Here is a 15,731-nt window from a genome sequence, read left to right as displayed (position 1 = left end):
ATATATATACACACACACATTCTAGAAGACCACCCTGCATTACTCGGTCGTAAAATACGTAGCAGTAAATGTCATATTTTAATTCATACAGAAACTGAGACTTGTACATGTGAGTATTATGTTTTTTTCTAAACAGTTAACATCTTGTAAGTAAAAAAAAAAAAAAAAAAAAAAAAAGAAGTACTTGCGTTAAGATCGAAACCAAAACCTAAAGACAGTGAGTCAAGTACAATAACTATTAGGCCAGCTTGACACGATCTTTAAAATGTGTTTTCAAACATACTTATTCTTAACATAAGAATCTGTCACTTGAACAATTCCTGCATTCGTGAAACAGTTGACGAACAGATAAAAATCCGGTGACCCCCCCCCCCCGTTCTAATTAATTGAGCAATGTTAAACAATGTTAAGCCTAGCCAGTACCAAATGGATAATCCTTTACGAATTCTAGGTGCTCTCTACTTATCTCTGCATTGTTTCTAGACGTCCTGAACCTCCACTAGCCACTGGTATTTAACGACACTGACTCAGGAGAGGTGTGGCTGGAGATTGCGCGACTCTTGCCACAAAAATTCCACGCACAAGCACCCTTACAGTGGGTATCCATAGTCTGTCAAGATTGAAGGAAGTTACCATATATATATATATATATATATATATATATATATATATATATATATATATATATATACATACAAACACGTGTTTGAAGATCATACTGCACAGCCAGCATGTCAGACTATTATAAAACACAAAAAAAATGTCTACTTGAAAAACTATTGATACGGATAACTAATCGATGTGTGTGTGTATCTGTGTGCACGCACACACACACACACACACACAATGTATGCATTGATTAGCTATTTGTATCGGCAGTTTTTGGAGTAGGCATTTTTTTTTTTTTTTTTTTTTTTAAGTAGTCTATTTTCATAGGAAGAAAAAAAAAAAACTTTCTACCTCACAAACTACCGTTGTGGTTGGCTAGACACAACAGCAGCTTCTGCCGAGTTTAAATTTATTGCGATAATTTACGCACTTGTACCGTTTATGATCCAGCGACTTCCCTCCCAGCTGTTCGATTAATTAATCGTATGCAATGAATTGTTTACAATATACATTGTTTCAACATCAGTAACCCAAAAAGTGCTGATTCGCCAAACAGATAAATGAAATGAACCATACCATTATCGAAACATTTTCTGTTTTGATTTACTACATTGCCTATTGAGCTGAAGCATTTTTTTCTCTTTTTCTTTTAGAATGTAATGTTTATAAAGATTTTTTTTTTTTCTCCTGGTTTTGCGTCTGGAAGATGCTTGTTTCGAATGTTGCTGTTATCGTTCGTTAAAGAAAAAAGCATGAAAATATTTACTTTCGTTAAATTCCACACGTGTTGAAACGTTCAACACTTAAAATTGGAAATGAGCGACGTTTCTGACAAAGGGAGAAGAATTGCTGTTTGGGGGGGGGGTTATCTCTCACTTACCGTTAGAGTAGAATTTTTTTTAAAACTCCTTACATCAAGTAGCTTCATGCCACGTCTGAAGGGATTTATATATATATATATATATATATATATATATATATATGGTCTCAATTTGACAGTTATGACCCCTGAACTAGCATAAGTGTATGCCCCACTGTCACCAATGCTTTAATCTCCAACAACTTCTTGATAGCATCAACAACCTACTAATGTCTACCTTATAGGATTAGCTAACGGACTCCTCCTCCCAGGACCCTATAATTATCCAACGATACTAAAATAAACTAGTTGTGACTTCTTGACCAACAGAACAGGAAGCCAACGTGAAATGGATAAAATCCGACAATTTGTATTGGACTCCAATTATTATCTTGAGTTTTATTTTCACAGCATTTTGGCTGATGTAACCTCTGACCTTCTTCGGGTGTATCTTGTCAAACTTGAGAATTTAGCAGAATTATGAATGGAATTCTCTTGTTTCATCAGGTCTTAAGTAATTCGCAACTGTATTCTTCATTTTGACTACACTGAGCATTGAACCTTCAACCTCCAGAAGAGTTTCACTATAACTGAATTTTACCTAGTACTTTATCTGTTACATCAAAGGTTCTTGCAAATTTTTTTAATTCAACAAGATGTGCCTCAAGAAGGTCAAAGGTTACATTGGTCAAAATGTTGTGCGGCTAACACTCAAGATTTGAACAGTAGTTCGAATAATATCATACAAATTATCAATTTTTGACTCAAAAATTTAGTGACACAAAATCTGACGAGACTGATTGTCAGTAAGCTGAAATTGTAATACAGAATTTTTTAATCCAAGGTGTTCGAAAAAAATATTTCGAACAGAACGGCCATCTTGTAAGAATATGGAGCACACAGCATTTTACAGGCACTCGATTTAAGTCGGCACTGAGCAGTAGATATATTTTTTGTGTAAAACGCTTCAAAGTTCATACACGTCTCTGTTATTTGTGTCAATATAACTATGCGAACCGAACATGGCTAAAGTATACCTTGACACGGAATCTGATGAAGTCATTTGGAGCTGGCTCAGCCCACTTTGTCAAATGCCATTTACTTATGAAACATGATAACCTTAACACACCGATACTTGTTAGATCACTGAAGTTAAGCAATGTTGACCCAGTACCAGATGGGTAACCGTTTGGGAATACCAGACACTGTATGTAGGAGGACGTCAACACTTCCAGCAGCTCCTGCATCCCACGTGGCTTCCAGTTGTCTCAACCCTGTCCTGCTGCTGGATCAGGCTAGTTGGAACAAGAGACGGAGGCTGGCTGTGCGCAAACCAGCTTCAACTTTAAACAAACTCCCAGCGTGAGTCATCCATCATCTCTAGAATGATTAGATGGTCTTCGTGGTTTCGACGGACAGATTGTTATACTGTTTAGTTACTTTCGCTAGCTAAGATTTAGTTCTATCGTAAATCTCATGTACAAATTGAATGATCTTCTTCCTCTGGTACTGACTGCCATTCTCGTCAGGTGAAACGCCACCGCCTTGTGTGTTTCGCATTCAGTGGAAGAGAGAATGTCATTTTCTCGCAACTGCCATAGTCGATATCAACTCGGGTACGCTTGGGTGGAAATAAACAATGGTGAATCAGATGAAAAAGTGACTCAAAACCTGAAGCAAATGTTCCTATTTACTATATTTCCCCACAAGGACAGAGTTACACACAAGATCGGTTTTTAATGTGGGCAAAATTCAACTCCCCATAAAGAGGCACTCAAAAAAAATGAAATCAATAAATATTCCATAAATTAATATAATTTTTTTACTAGTGGACAGGGAGGTGGGGAGGGGACACCCGACCTTGCCCGGTCATAAAATATGTATGAATATATTTTGCTTCAAGCAAATTTCATATTTATTATATGCCCAATTCTCTATTGTATATTATATTGTACTTAATATATCGTATTGATTTCAAAAGTAAAAAAAAAAAATGACTTGGGTGCCATCAGCTAGAATCGCAACTAAAACATTTAACGCTCCATTTAGTGTTCCCTACTGTTTGAGCTATTGCTAGATCGATAAGAAAGATTTAAAATTAAACCACTTCAAGTTATGAATGAATTTGCGCATGCACAAAAGTAATAGAAATATGTTGGTAAGTTGAAATGAACATTTTACATTTCATCTTGCCAACATAATTCTGTATGTGTTATTCATCCATCCAAACAAAGAGTTTACTCGTTATAAACCCTCTTTGGTGTATGTTTACTATTTCCTGTTAATTTCAGTTATGTGACCAGTAGTTTAAGAGTTTATTGGTTTAATATTTACACACACACATACTTGTACTGTTTTATTTATATAGGTGATAATAAAAATAAATTACAAAACAGAAAAACAATAAAATTTTATTATTTTATGTAAGAAATAATTAAGTATAATGCAAATTTTATTATTTTATGTAAGAAATAATTAAGTATAATGCAAATTTTATTATTTTATGTAAGAAATAATTAAGTATAATGCAAATTTTATTATTTTATGTAAGAAATAATTAAGTATAATGCAAATTTTATTATTTTATGTAAGAAATAATTAAGTATAATGCACTTTTTTTATTTTATGTAAGAAATAATTAAGTATAATGCAATTTTTTTTAACTGACACCGTTTGTTGTGGACTCTAGAGTCACCTGTTTTTCTGATTCACCAAGTCGACTAATCATATCACCTGCTGTGTAGACGAGTTGTTTCATCAGCCAATCATTCATGGAATTCCCGTAATCAAGCAATAATATAAGGGGATATTTGCTTTTTCGCTAGAATTCTCTTCTGCATTTGTAGCGCTGGTATGCTAGCAATTCTCTAGTAGTTTCTTATCTGTGATATCAGCGATTCTGTTATTTTTGTTTTTGTTTTTTGTTTCTGTCTGCTATTCCAGATCTAATGGTACATAGTTTGTTCCCGGTTCTGCTATTTTTAGGTAATTAAAATTGATGGGGAAAAATACAAGCTTAATTGGGTAATCAGTCAAGTTAACAAGCAAAGAAACATGGCATATTTAAAAAAAATAAGAAGCAGAAGCAATAATTTTTCGTAATGTTTTTTTTTTTTTATGAAACTAAATTTTCTTGTGTAATTTAAAAATCTATACGAGGTGCCTTCAATAGGTTTCCAGACTATTTTCGTATAAGCATTTTTATTGATATGAAACTCTAGTCCTCCTCGAAGTAATCTTCTCCGGCTGCAATGCACTTATATCATTCCAACAACTTCTGGAAAGCCCCATGGAAGTCCTCTTATGTGAGGGTGTCAATGAGTGTGTCAGCCTCTTTCATTTCCTCAATTATCTCATAACGACAGCCTCTAAGGTTTCCTTAAGCTTAGGGAATAACCAAAAGTCATGGGGAGCAAAGTTTGGACTAGCAAGGGTGAGGGACTATCTTAATGCTCATCTTGGTCTGTGATAAGGATGGAGTTATGAACTGGTGCATTTGCACAAATCTTCAACATCTTCAGTTCCTTGCAAATAATTGGGTGTATAGTTCCCACACTGACACCAAATTGTGCACTTATTGTTTCTGTAGGCATATGATGGTCCTTATCCATGAAATTCTTTATTTGGCCAATCAACTCTGGTGATCTAACTTCCATACTCCTCCCACACCTCTCACAGACTTCCTGCCTTGAATCTCTTATGCCACTCAAAAACTGAAGCTCAATTCATACAAGATAGTACAAAAGCCGTCTAAAGCATTCCATACATTTCTGTTGCATTTTTTTCCAAGTTTAAAACAGAATTTTATTGCATATTGTTCTTCTAAAGTGTCCCTATGTCCAGATTGCAGTTTTGAAATTCACCAGTTATGACAGTCAGGCTTTAGTAGTGTGTATTCCAATGTTTGCTGTAGTTGTTCATTTGAACCTGAAATCATAAAAATAGGTCAGCCATCTCATAAGATGTATAGCAATAACATACCGAATTTTCAAGAGTTTATGACAAGTTTAAATGCCTGTACAAAAACGTCTGGAAACTTATTGAAGGCACCTCGTGTGTGTTTATATATGTATATATATATATATATATATATATATATATATATATATATAATAAATTCCACAGCCAAACAACGTCGCAGCCCACAAGAGCCTGACAGTCAAAGAACCGGAAGTCCAAGACTCGAAAAAAAAAAAATCATATAAAATCTCTCACAGACATGATGGATCCTGAATATGACCTTAAACTATATCCGATAGTGAGGCCCCAGCTCGTGAGCTTTGTGGAGTGTGGAGCCACCCTTTAATTGCCATTGCTCCCAGGTACACTCTGACCCGGAGTGGTAGTACCTGTTAGGGTCCCAACTATGGGTTAAATAGAAACCGACATTTTGTACATTCATTTTAGTATTTTAATCAGTTCATATGCGTTTCACGTTGGTACAGAGGTAACGTCACCAAATTTGAATGGTACAGCTGATTCTAGCTGATGGCACTCAAGTACTTTTTTTTGTTTACCTTCGAAATCATGATTCTATAATAATATATACGAAATCTGACAAATTAAAATATATTTAAGCATATTTTATGACCGAGCAAAGCCAGGCGCCCCCACCCCACCGCGCGCGAGTTATTTTATAATATAGAAGATGAGTGATCACTTGGGAATGCCAGATGTTGTATGTAAAAACTGTTTGGAGTTTTGGTGAAAAATATTGACAATTTTTTTTCTACTGCAGTAATTAAAATGTATTTCTTCTCGTAAACTAGACATAAGTTTGATAAATTTTTCATGTATTCAACACAAAAATATGTCATGCTGAATTAAGCTGAATGCCAAAAATGAAACTTCTTTTTTTTTTTTTTTTTTTTTTTTTTCTCATTTTCTGCTTTTTTTGCTAAAAGTTTGTTTTTCTTTTGTTTTACTTTTCTAAAGTGAAAAGTAAATTTAAAATGCATTTTTCTAAAGTAGATGAAGTTGGGAGTCTGCAATTTTTACAGAATCAGTGTTTTTTTTTTGTTTGTTTGTTTTTTTCTTTCTTTTTTTTTTTCATCTGAGACTCCGTAGCAAGACTTTCGGCCAATTCTCCACATCTGCTTTCTACTAGGAAATCCCCCCCCCCACCTTCTATTTAGTTTTATGAATAAAATCTTTGTAATCTGTAGTTCAAATGCTATACTTCCAACTTCTAAAAATATTTAAAATTATAACTCAAGAAATCTTTAAGCGGTAATAACTTGTATACTAGTAGCTGTACCTACTCGGTGTCGCCTGGTGGTTTTTGTACTTGCAATTTGTTTTGTGTCTCTTTGTTTCTTCTTGACGATGCTGGGATCTTTTTCTTTTTTTTCTCAAAATAAATTTTCAAACAAAGAGAAGTAACTCTGTATTGACAAGTACAGAGTTATGTCTCTTTTCTTTCTTTCTTTTTTAAGGTGGCGTCCACTTGAAAATAATTCTGACTCTGTCGAAGTATTTTCTTGAAGGAATTAAAAAAAAATTAAATTTTGTTTTTAAAATGCTGCAACAATCCACCAATTGAATTAACAGACTAGAATCAGCTACACACACACACACACACTGATTGGTTGAAGGAAGCTATCAATAACAAGTATTGAGGCAGAGGCTGACTTTAATTATATATTAGACGAGTCCATGTCCATGTTGCTTGTAGGAAAGGACTAAGTTATTATCAATCAAATACATCTATCTTGCGTCCAGTTTGGCCATAATACTTAGTTTTCACAACTGTATAGTTGAATGTCATCATCATCGGCAATCACTCGTGACAAGTATGGCTGTTGTCCCGTCGGTGAGATTAGGTCTGGTCATTTGTGGGTCCTCAGATGGCTGTGGAGGCCGATCCTTGACCCACAGACTTTATTGCAGTGGGGGCATCTGTGGGTGGTCGTCTGGGTAGTGAAAGAGGCGAAAGGAGCTGTATTGGTAGTAGATCCCTCCTTTCTCTGCTTTCTGCAGCTCTATGGAGGTCCTTTTCTGAGTGAACCATGCCTTCATGGACCCTCTTGCTCCACATGCTCCTCTGAAGAGCAGCATCCTCCCAAATGGTGAGGCTGAAGTGATACTGTCTCAGATAGGTCTTTATGTTGTCCTTATATCTCTTTTAACTGACCGTAGAGCATTTGCTTTGGAAGACGGTTGTCAGGTATGCGCATAACATGGCCTGTCCATCGCAGTTGGTGTCTGATGATGATTGTGGTGATGGAAATTGAATGTACAAGAGCATGGTAGATGCAGAATTTGGATGAGTACAGAATCTGAAAACAAATGTTTTGCATGATATTTATAAAGACGTCAATATTATGTGCACTTTGACTGGTGGGCATAATTATTGTAACCAGATACTTGAACTGATAGCTAGTTTGAAGATCTTCAAGCAATTAAATTAATTCTTGAAACATGTGGGTTAAAATTTATTGCATATTATGTTGACAGCATGTACTTGTGTCTGAAACTAAAAGATAGTTAAAGATGTATGGAGACAAAGAAATTCCATTTATTAATAGCTTGTCTACTAGACATGTAATAGATAAGATTAAACCAACAGAATGTATTCTTTCCACAAATAGAAGAATGCAAAGCTATTCTTTGGAAAAAAAAAGGGGGGAGGGTTCTTACAGATGTGGTCGACAAATGAGTGCCACTGATGAAGAAACATCAACTCTGGTTTTGGCAAATGTTACTAGAAGCAATCAGTGAATCAGTAAAGAAAATAAGCCAAGCGCTAACAATCAGCAAATCACCAGTACATCATATTGAGACAAAATGAACAAAAAGGTCAACAGTGAAACCCTCAACTGAGTAAAAAGATAGTTTTATAAAGAGAATTGATGTACGTATCAATGCAGAGGGTGAACAATTTGAGCATCTGTTATGATTATCTCTTCTCTATCTTCTTCTATCTATCTTCTATTCTTCTATCTATCTTCTATTCTTCTATCTATCTTCTATTCTTCTATCTATCTGTCTATCTTCTTCTATCTTCTTCTCTTCTATCTTCTATCTATCTATCTTTTTCTATCTATCTATCTTTTTCTATCTATTCTATCTTCTATCTATCTATTCTATCTATCTTCTTCTATCTATCTATTCTATCTGTCTATCTATTCTATATATCTATCTATCTTCTATCTATCTATCTTTCTATCTATCTTCTATCTATCTATCTTTCTATCTATCTTCTATCTATCTATCTTTCTATCTATCTATCTTTCTATCTATCTTCTATCTATCTTTCTATCTTCTCTCTATCTATCTTTCTATCTTCTCTCTATCTATCTGTCTATCTTCTATCTATCTGTCTATCTTCTATCTATCTGTCTATCTTCTATCTATCTGTCTATCTTCTATCTATCTGTCTATCTTCTATCTATCTGTCTATCTTCTATCTATCTGTCTATCTTCTATCTATCTGTCTATCTTCTATCTATCTGTCTATCTTCTATCTATCTGTCTATCTTCTATCTATCTGTCTATCTTCTATCTATCTGTCTATCTTCTATCTATCTGTCTATCTTCTATCTATCTGTCTATCTTCTATCTATCTGTCTATCTTCTATCTATCTGTCTATCTTCTATCTATCTATTCTCTCTTCTATCTATCTATTCTCTCTTCTATCTATCTATTCTCTCTTCTATCTATCTATTCTCTCTTCTATCTATCTATTCTCTCTTCTATCTATCTATTCTCTCTTCTATCTATCTATTCTCTCTTCTATCTATCTATTCTCTCTTCTATCTATCTATCTTCTATTCTATCTATCTATCTTCTATTCTATCTTCTTCTTCTATCTATCTACTTCTTCTATCTTCTTCTTCTATCTTCTTCTATCTATCTTCTTTCTTCTTCTTCTATCTATCTTCTATCTTTTCTTCTATCTATCTATCTATCTATCTTCTATCATCTATCTATCTATCTATCTATTCTTCTATCTATCTATCTTTTTCTATCTTCTATCTATCTATCTTCTTCTATCTATCTTCTTCTATCTTCTTCTTCTTCTTCTTCTTCTATCTTCTTCCTCTATCTTCTTTCTTCTATCTTTCTATCTATCTTCTATCTATTTTCTTCTATCTATCTTCTTCTATCTATCTATCTATCTTCTTCTATCTATCTATCTTCTTCTATCTATCTATCTATCTTCTTCTATATATATATCTATCTATCTTCTTCTATCTATCTATCTTCTATCTATCTATCTATCTTCTATCTATCTATCTTCTATCTATCTATCTATCTATCTTCTATCTATCTATCTTCTATCTATCTATCTATCTATCTTCTATCTATCATCTTCTATCTATCTATCATCTTCTATCTATCTATCATCTTCTATCTATCTATCTTCTTCTATCTATCTATCTTCTTCTATCTATCTTCTATCTATCTATCTTCTTCTATCTATCTTCTATCTATCTATCTTCTTCTATCTATCTATCTTCTATCTATCTATCTTCTTCTATCTATCTATCTTCTTCTATCTATCTATCTATCTTCTATCTATCTATCTTCTTCTATCTATCTATCTTCTTCTATCTATCTATCTTCTTCTATCTATCTATCTATCTTCTATCTATCTATCTATCTATCTTCTATCTATCTATCTATCTATCTATATAAATAAAATGAACTCATTTTTTCTGTGTGAGTTTGACCGTAATAGGATTAAAAATCAAGACAATACATGCTAATGTAATGTGCACAAACTGCAGCATATTATCTGAGGTGTGCTATAGGCCTATTACCCTTACACTTCCTCGATAAGTGTACATTCCTATATTTTTCTGGTGAGAGTTCACTGTCAAAACCTGTAAGAATCAATGGAAGTGGTAAAATCTTTTCTCTCTATTAAATTCCTTCTACTCCTGCTACCATTAAATTCCTACTACTCCTGAGAACGCGTCCACAAGGAACAGTAGGAATAAACACCGGTTTGGAATTGTAAAGGGTTATTAAAGGCAATTTTCTTTCCTTTTTTTTTTTTTTTTTTTTTTTTTTTTCGCTTCTCTCCCATAAAAAAAAAACAACAGATTTACGGTCCAATTAACATTAGCTTTTTGCCTTTCTGCTTTTTTTTTTTTGTTACCTTTTAACGTACAACACAAACTGTGTGACTACTCGGATTTTACTTCCGGTTTTGACAACTCTAACCACGGAATCTGACTATGAGCTTTATTTATTAGTACTTCCCACTAAGAACTTATTACATAAACAAACATTTTCTTAGTTACCGTTTATTATTTGAATCCAACGATACCGTGATATCACTTGCATTGTACTTAAAATCAAAACCAAAAAAAAAAAAAAAAAAATTAAATAAATGCGCTAAACGTCCGATTAGGATTAGATTGTTTTGTTTTGTGAGAATAAGTGTATACTTCCGATTTTGATGACTCCAACCGAGGAATCTAACTATGAGATTCATTTATTACTGCTTTCAACTACACAATTTTTTTAAAACTAACATCTCATTAATTAATTAATTAATTACTTGCATTCAAATTGAAAAACAAAAAACAAAATAAAGAACCAGATAACGGTCCGATTAAGATCAGAAAATTTGGATTGCTTCTTCTTTGCTAAACAATTCTATGCGTGTTTACATTTACATTTATGAATGCTTCTTCTTCATTAACGAAATTACATTTCCTACATACTGAGTTTCCAATAACTTTTTCGTCAAACCCTTTCTATTTAGTGTACCGTTTAGTCGGCTCGAAAAACAGTCTTTACCTGTATCTTACAAACATACAACTGCTGGTGGACACTGTTGATTACGTTATGTTCGCGAAAGTGAGTTCAAACTAAAAAAACTCTGACACTGTTTTATATAGTTTTTAACTTATTTACCCAAACTTGACCATTTGTCTTCTCCAAATGCAGACATAAACACTGTGTTCTTCGAGATGATTGAACATTTTACATGTAATAAAAGCACTAAAATATCTAACCATTACATACTGCAAGAGTACTACTTCTTACATTTCCGCATTTTTTTTGGGGGGGGGGGGTCGATTGCTGTACTAAGAATATAAGAAACATGCATTTTCTCTTTTTATTAGACTTTTACATTACACCAAATTGAGCCACAGCAACACGTGGCAGGGTGAAGCTAGTGGTGAATAAAATAGATATGGATTTTTGTAAAAATCTACATGGTACGTGACTTCTGGAAACACCCTGTGTGTGTATATATCTGTATGTCTACAAAAGTGAGAATGTGTGTGTGAGGACACTTCTCAACCTATACACTCAACAAATTTTGGATCTACAGACTTGAAATTTGGTATATAAGGTATTCAGACATGTGGAAAAATTTTTAATTGGTGTTCAAGAGAAGAAAAAAAGGGCTGCTAAGGGGTCAGAATTGAAAAATTAGTTCATCTGATTTTTATCTGTTTGTCAACTGCTTCGCAAGGTTTTAAAACATTTTTAAAGATCATGGCAAACTGGTTTAATGGTTATCGTACTTAACTCACTGTCTTGAAGTTTTGGTTTCAATCTCAGCTTGAGTATTTTTTTTTTACTTACAAGAAGTAGATTCTTTAGAAAAACATAATTTCTCACATGCACATGTCTCAGTTTCTTTCTGGTTTTTTTTTTTTTAATTTTTATTTTTTATTTTTATTTTTTATTTTTATAGGAATTTAATGTTATGTTTAATGCCAGGCAATGCTGAGTACATTTAGTTTTTAATAATAATAATAAAAAAAGATTGTAAAACATTGTTTGTAAAACATTGTTTATACTCTTCATTGAAATAATGTAAATAATTTTAACATTGTTTATACTATTCGTTGAAATAATGTAAATAATTTTAACATTGTTTATACTATTCGTTGAAATAATATAAATAATTTTAACATTGTTTATATTATTCGTTGAAATAATGTAAATAATTTTAACATTGTTTATATTATTCGTTGAAATAATGTGAATAATTTTAACATTGTTTATATTATTCGTTGAAATAATGTAAATAATTTTAACATTGTTTATATTATTCGTTGAAATAATGTAAATAATTTTAACATTGTTTATATTATTCGTTGAAATAATGTAAATAATTTTAACATTGTTTATATTATTCGTTGAAATAATGTAAATAATTTTAACATTGTTTATATTATTCGTTGAAATAATGTAAATAATTTTAACATTGTTTATATTATTCGTTGAAATAATGTAAATAATTTTAACATTGTTTATATTATTCGTTGAAATAATGTAAATAATTTTAACATTGTTTATATTATTCGTTGAAATAATGTAAATAATTTTAACATTGTTTATATTATTCGTTGAAATAATGTAAATAATTTTAACATTGTTTATACTATTCGTTGAAATAATGTAAATAATTTTAACATTGTTTATATTATTTGTTGAAATAATGTAAATAATTTTAACATTGTTTATACTATTTGTTGAAATAATGTAAATAATTTTAACATTGTTTATATTATTCGTTGAAATAATGTAAATAATTTTAACATTGTTTATATTATTCGTTGAAATAATGTAAATAATTTTAACATTGTTTATATTATTCGTTGAAATAATGTAAATAATTTTAACATTGTTTATATTATTCGTTGAAATAATGTAAATAATTTTAACATTGTTTATACTATTCGTTGAAATAATGTAAATAATTTTAACATTGTTTATACTATTCGTTGAAATAATGTAAATAATTTTAACATTGTTTATACTATTCGTTGAAATAATGTGAATAATTTTAACATTGTTTATATTATTTGTTGAAATAATGTAAATAATTTTAACATTGTTTATACTATTCGTTGAAATAATGTAAATAATTTTAACATTGTTTATACTATTCGTTGAAATAATGTAAATAATTTTAACATTGTTTATACTATTCGTTGAAATAATGTAAATAATTTTAACATTGTTTATATTATTTGTTGAAATAATGTAAATAATTTTAACATTGTTTATACTATTCGTTGAAATAATGTACATAATTTTAACATTGTTTATACTATTCGTTGAAATAATGTAAATAATTTTAACATTGTTTATACTATTCGTTGAAATAATGTAAATAATTTTAACATTGTTTATACTATTCGTTGAAATAATGTAAATAATTTTAACATTGTTTATATTATTCGTTGAAATAATGTAAATAATTTTAACATTGTTTATATTATTCGTTGAAATAATGTAAATAATTTTAACATTGTTTATATTATTCGTTGAAATAATGTAAATAATTTTAACATTGTTTATATTATTCGTTGAAATAATGTAAATAATTTTAACATTGTTTATATTATTCGTTGAAATAATGTGAATAATTTTAACATTGTTTATATTATTCGTTGAAATAATGTAAATAATTTTAACATTGTTTATATTATTCGTTGAAATAATGTAAATAATTTTAACATTGTTTATATTATTCGTTGAAATAATGTAAATAATTTTAACATTGTTTATATTATTCGTTGAAATAATGTAAATAATTTTAACATTGTTTATATTATTCGTTGAAATAATGTAAATAATTTTAACATTGTTTATATTATTCGTTGAAATAATGTGAATAATTTTAACATTGTTTATATTATTCGTTGAAATAATGTAAATAATTTTAACATTGTTTATATTATTCGTTGAAATAATGTGAATAATTTTAACATTGTTTATATTATTCGTTGAAATAATGTAAATAATTTTAACATTGTTTATATTATTCGTTGAAATAATGTAAATAATTTTGTCAGAATTTTCTGTTTCTAAATTTTTTAAATGAGGATTGATTATTCGTATTATTTGGATTCTTCGGACTACTGTTCTAATCTTGAGTGTTATTTTCACGTTTCAGTTGATGTAATCTTCAACCTTAGCGAACTTGTAGTGAATAAAGTACTTGGTAAAATTCAGTTGTAAGTTAGACTCTTCTGGAAGATGAAGGTTCAGTTCTCAGTGTGGGCAACACTCAAAAAAAAAAATACAATTGCGAATTACTTAGGATTTCTACACATAAGAGCATGCTACACCCATAGATTAAATACAGGGTTCTATTAGAAATTCTGTGCAGATTCCCTAGTTTGACAGAAATATTACAGAGTTTAACACGATAAACCTGAAGAAGATCGGAGGTTACATCGGCCGAAACATTGTAAAAATAACACTCTTGGATTAGAACATAAGTTTGAAGACTTTTCTCAGTATGTCAAAATACTTATATACAGACTGTTCCAAAAGTCTTGGGCACATTTTGACATTGAATATCTTGAAAACTATTAAGGATATAAAAACGCATCTGGTATGTGCAGAAAGCTTGCAATCTCAAGGTTTTTATGGAATGTTCAAAGATGTTCAATGTTAGCGCCATTGGTCATACAACACACCTCAAGCTGATATTCCAATTCTTGCCAAATACATCCCAGCATTGCGTTGTCAATGGTTGCAACAGCTTATTCGGGCCTTCAGCTCATTCATGATTCTTGGAATGGGAGGCACATAGACAAACCTTTTCACAAATCCCCACAAAAAAAAAAAAAAAAAAAAAATCTGGAGATTTGGGAGGCCAGGGCATGAGATCGTGATCATCTTGCCCAGATCACCCGATCCATCTGTTTGGCAGTGTTGTTTAGAAGCTGTATATAAAAAAAAATCAATAGCCTTACAAAAAACTTATCTTTAAAATAGCACCACTTTCATCTTTCTACCATTTATAGTTAAGCAGATATGAGGACTTGAAATGTGCTCAAGACTTTTGGAACATCCTGTATAATGAAATACTGTTATGAATAGCCCTTTTTTATTCATTTATTTTTTAAGAGAATGGATAATTTGTTTCTGAACAAAATCTAAAGAATGAATTTTTTTTTGTTTTTATTTTAGTTGGAGTTTGCCAAATTTTACAGATTCTTAAAGCAATGAATTTACTCTGACTCCACAGCCCTGGTTTTGGTTGGATCGAAGCATAGATTCTATTCAATTTGGCAAGAAGGTCAGTTTATTCCTAAAGATTTAACTCATACTAGCAAGTCTACCTCGGTGCTGCCCAGGGCCCACAAAAAACAAAATAGAAGAGATTAAAGTGGGTGTAACATCATTGTATTTGAAACTCCTATCTCTCTACCTCTCTCAATATGTTTCTCTTTCCACGTTATGGGATTTCCCCTATGTTTAAACTGGTTTGATTTATTAAATTATTGCTTCCATTATGATTAATTTTTTTATTAAACCACAAGATGACTT

General features: G+C 31.1%; 1 protein-coding gene across 2 annotated transcripts in view; it reads left to right on the top strand.

Moving 5' to 3' along the window:
• The window catches only part of LOC145252517 (ADP-ribosylation factor 6), a 247,197-nt gene that overhangs the window by 96,488 nt on the left and 134,978 nt on the right, over positions 1-15,731 (top strand). The window contains exon 2 of one of the 2 annotated variants that reach the window (XM_080112064.1): positions 15,372-15,480. The exons of the other annotated variant lie outside the window; for it this stretch is intronic. The gene's annotated coding sequence lies outside the window, so the exon portion shown is untranslated. The remainder of the gene's footprint in view (positions 1-15,371; positions 15,481-15,731) is intronic. 2 annotated transcript variants of the gene reach the window in all.

The sequence above is a fragment of the Euprymna scolopes genome, chromosome 29, assembly GCF_053919585.1.
Source record: "Euprymna scolopes isolate OS-2025 chromosome 29, ASM5391958v1, whole genome shotgun sequence".
NCBI classification, from domain to species: Eukaryota; Metazoa; Mollusca; class Cephalopoda; order Sepiida; family Sepiolidae; genus Euprymna; species Euprymna scolopes.
This window is presented reverse-complemented; position numbering and strand designations above follow the sequence as displayed.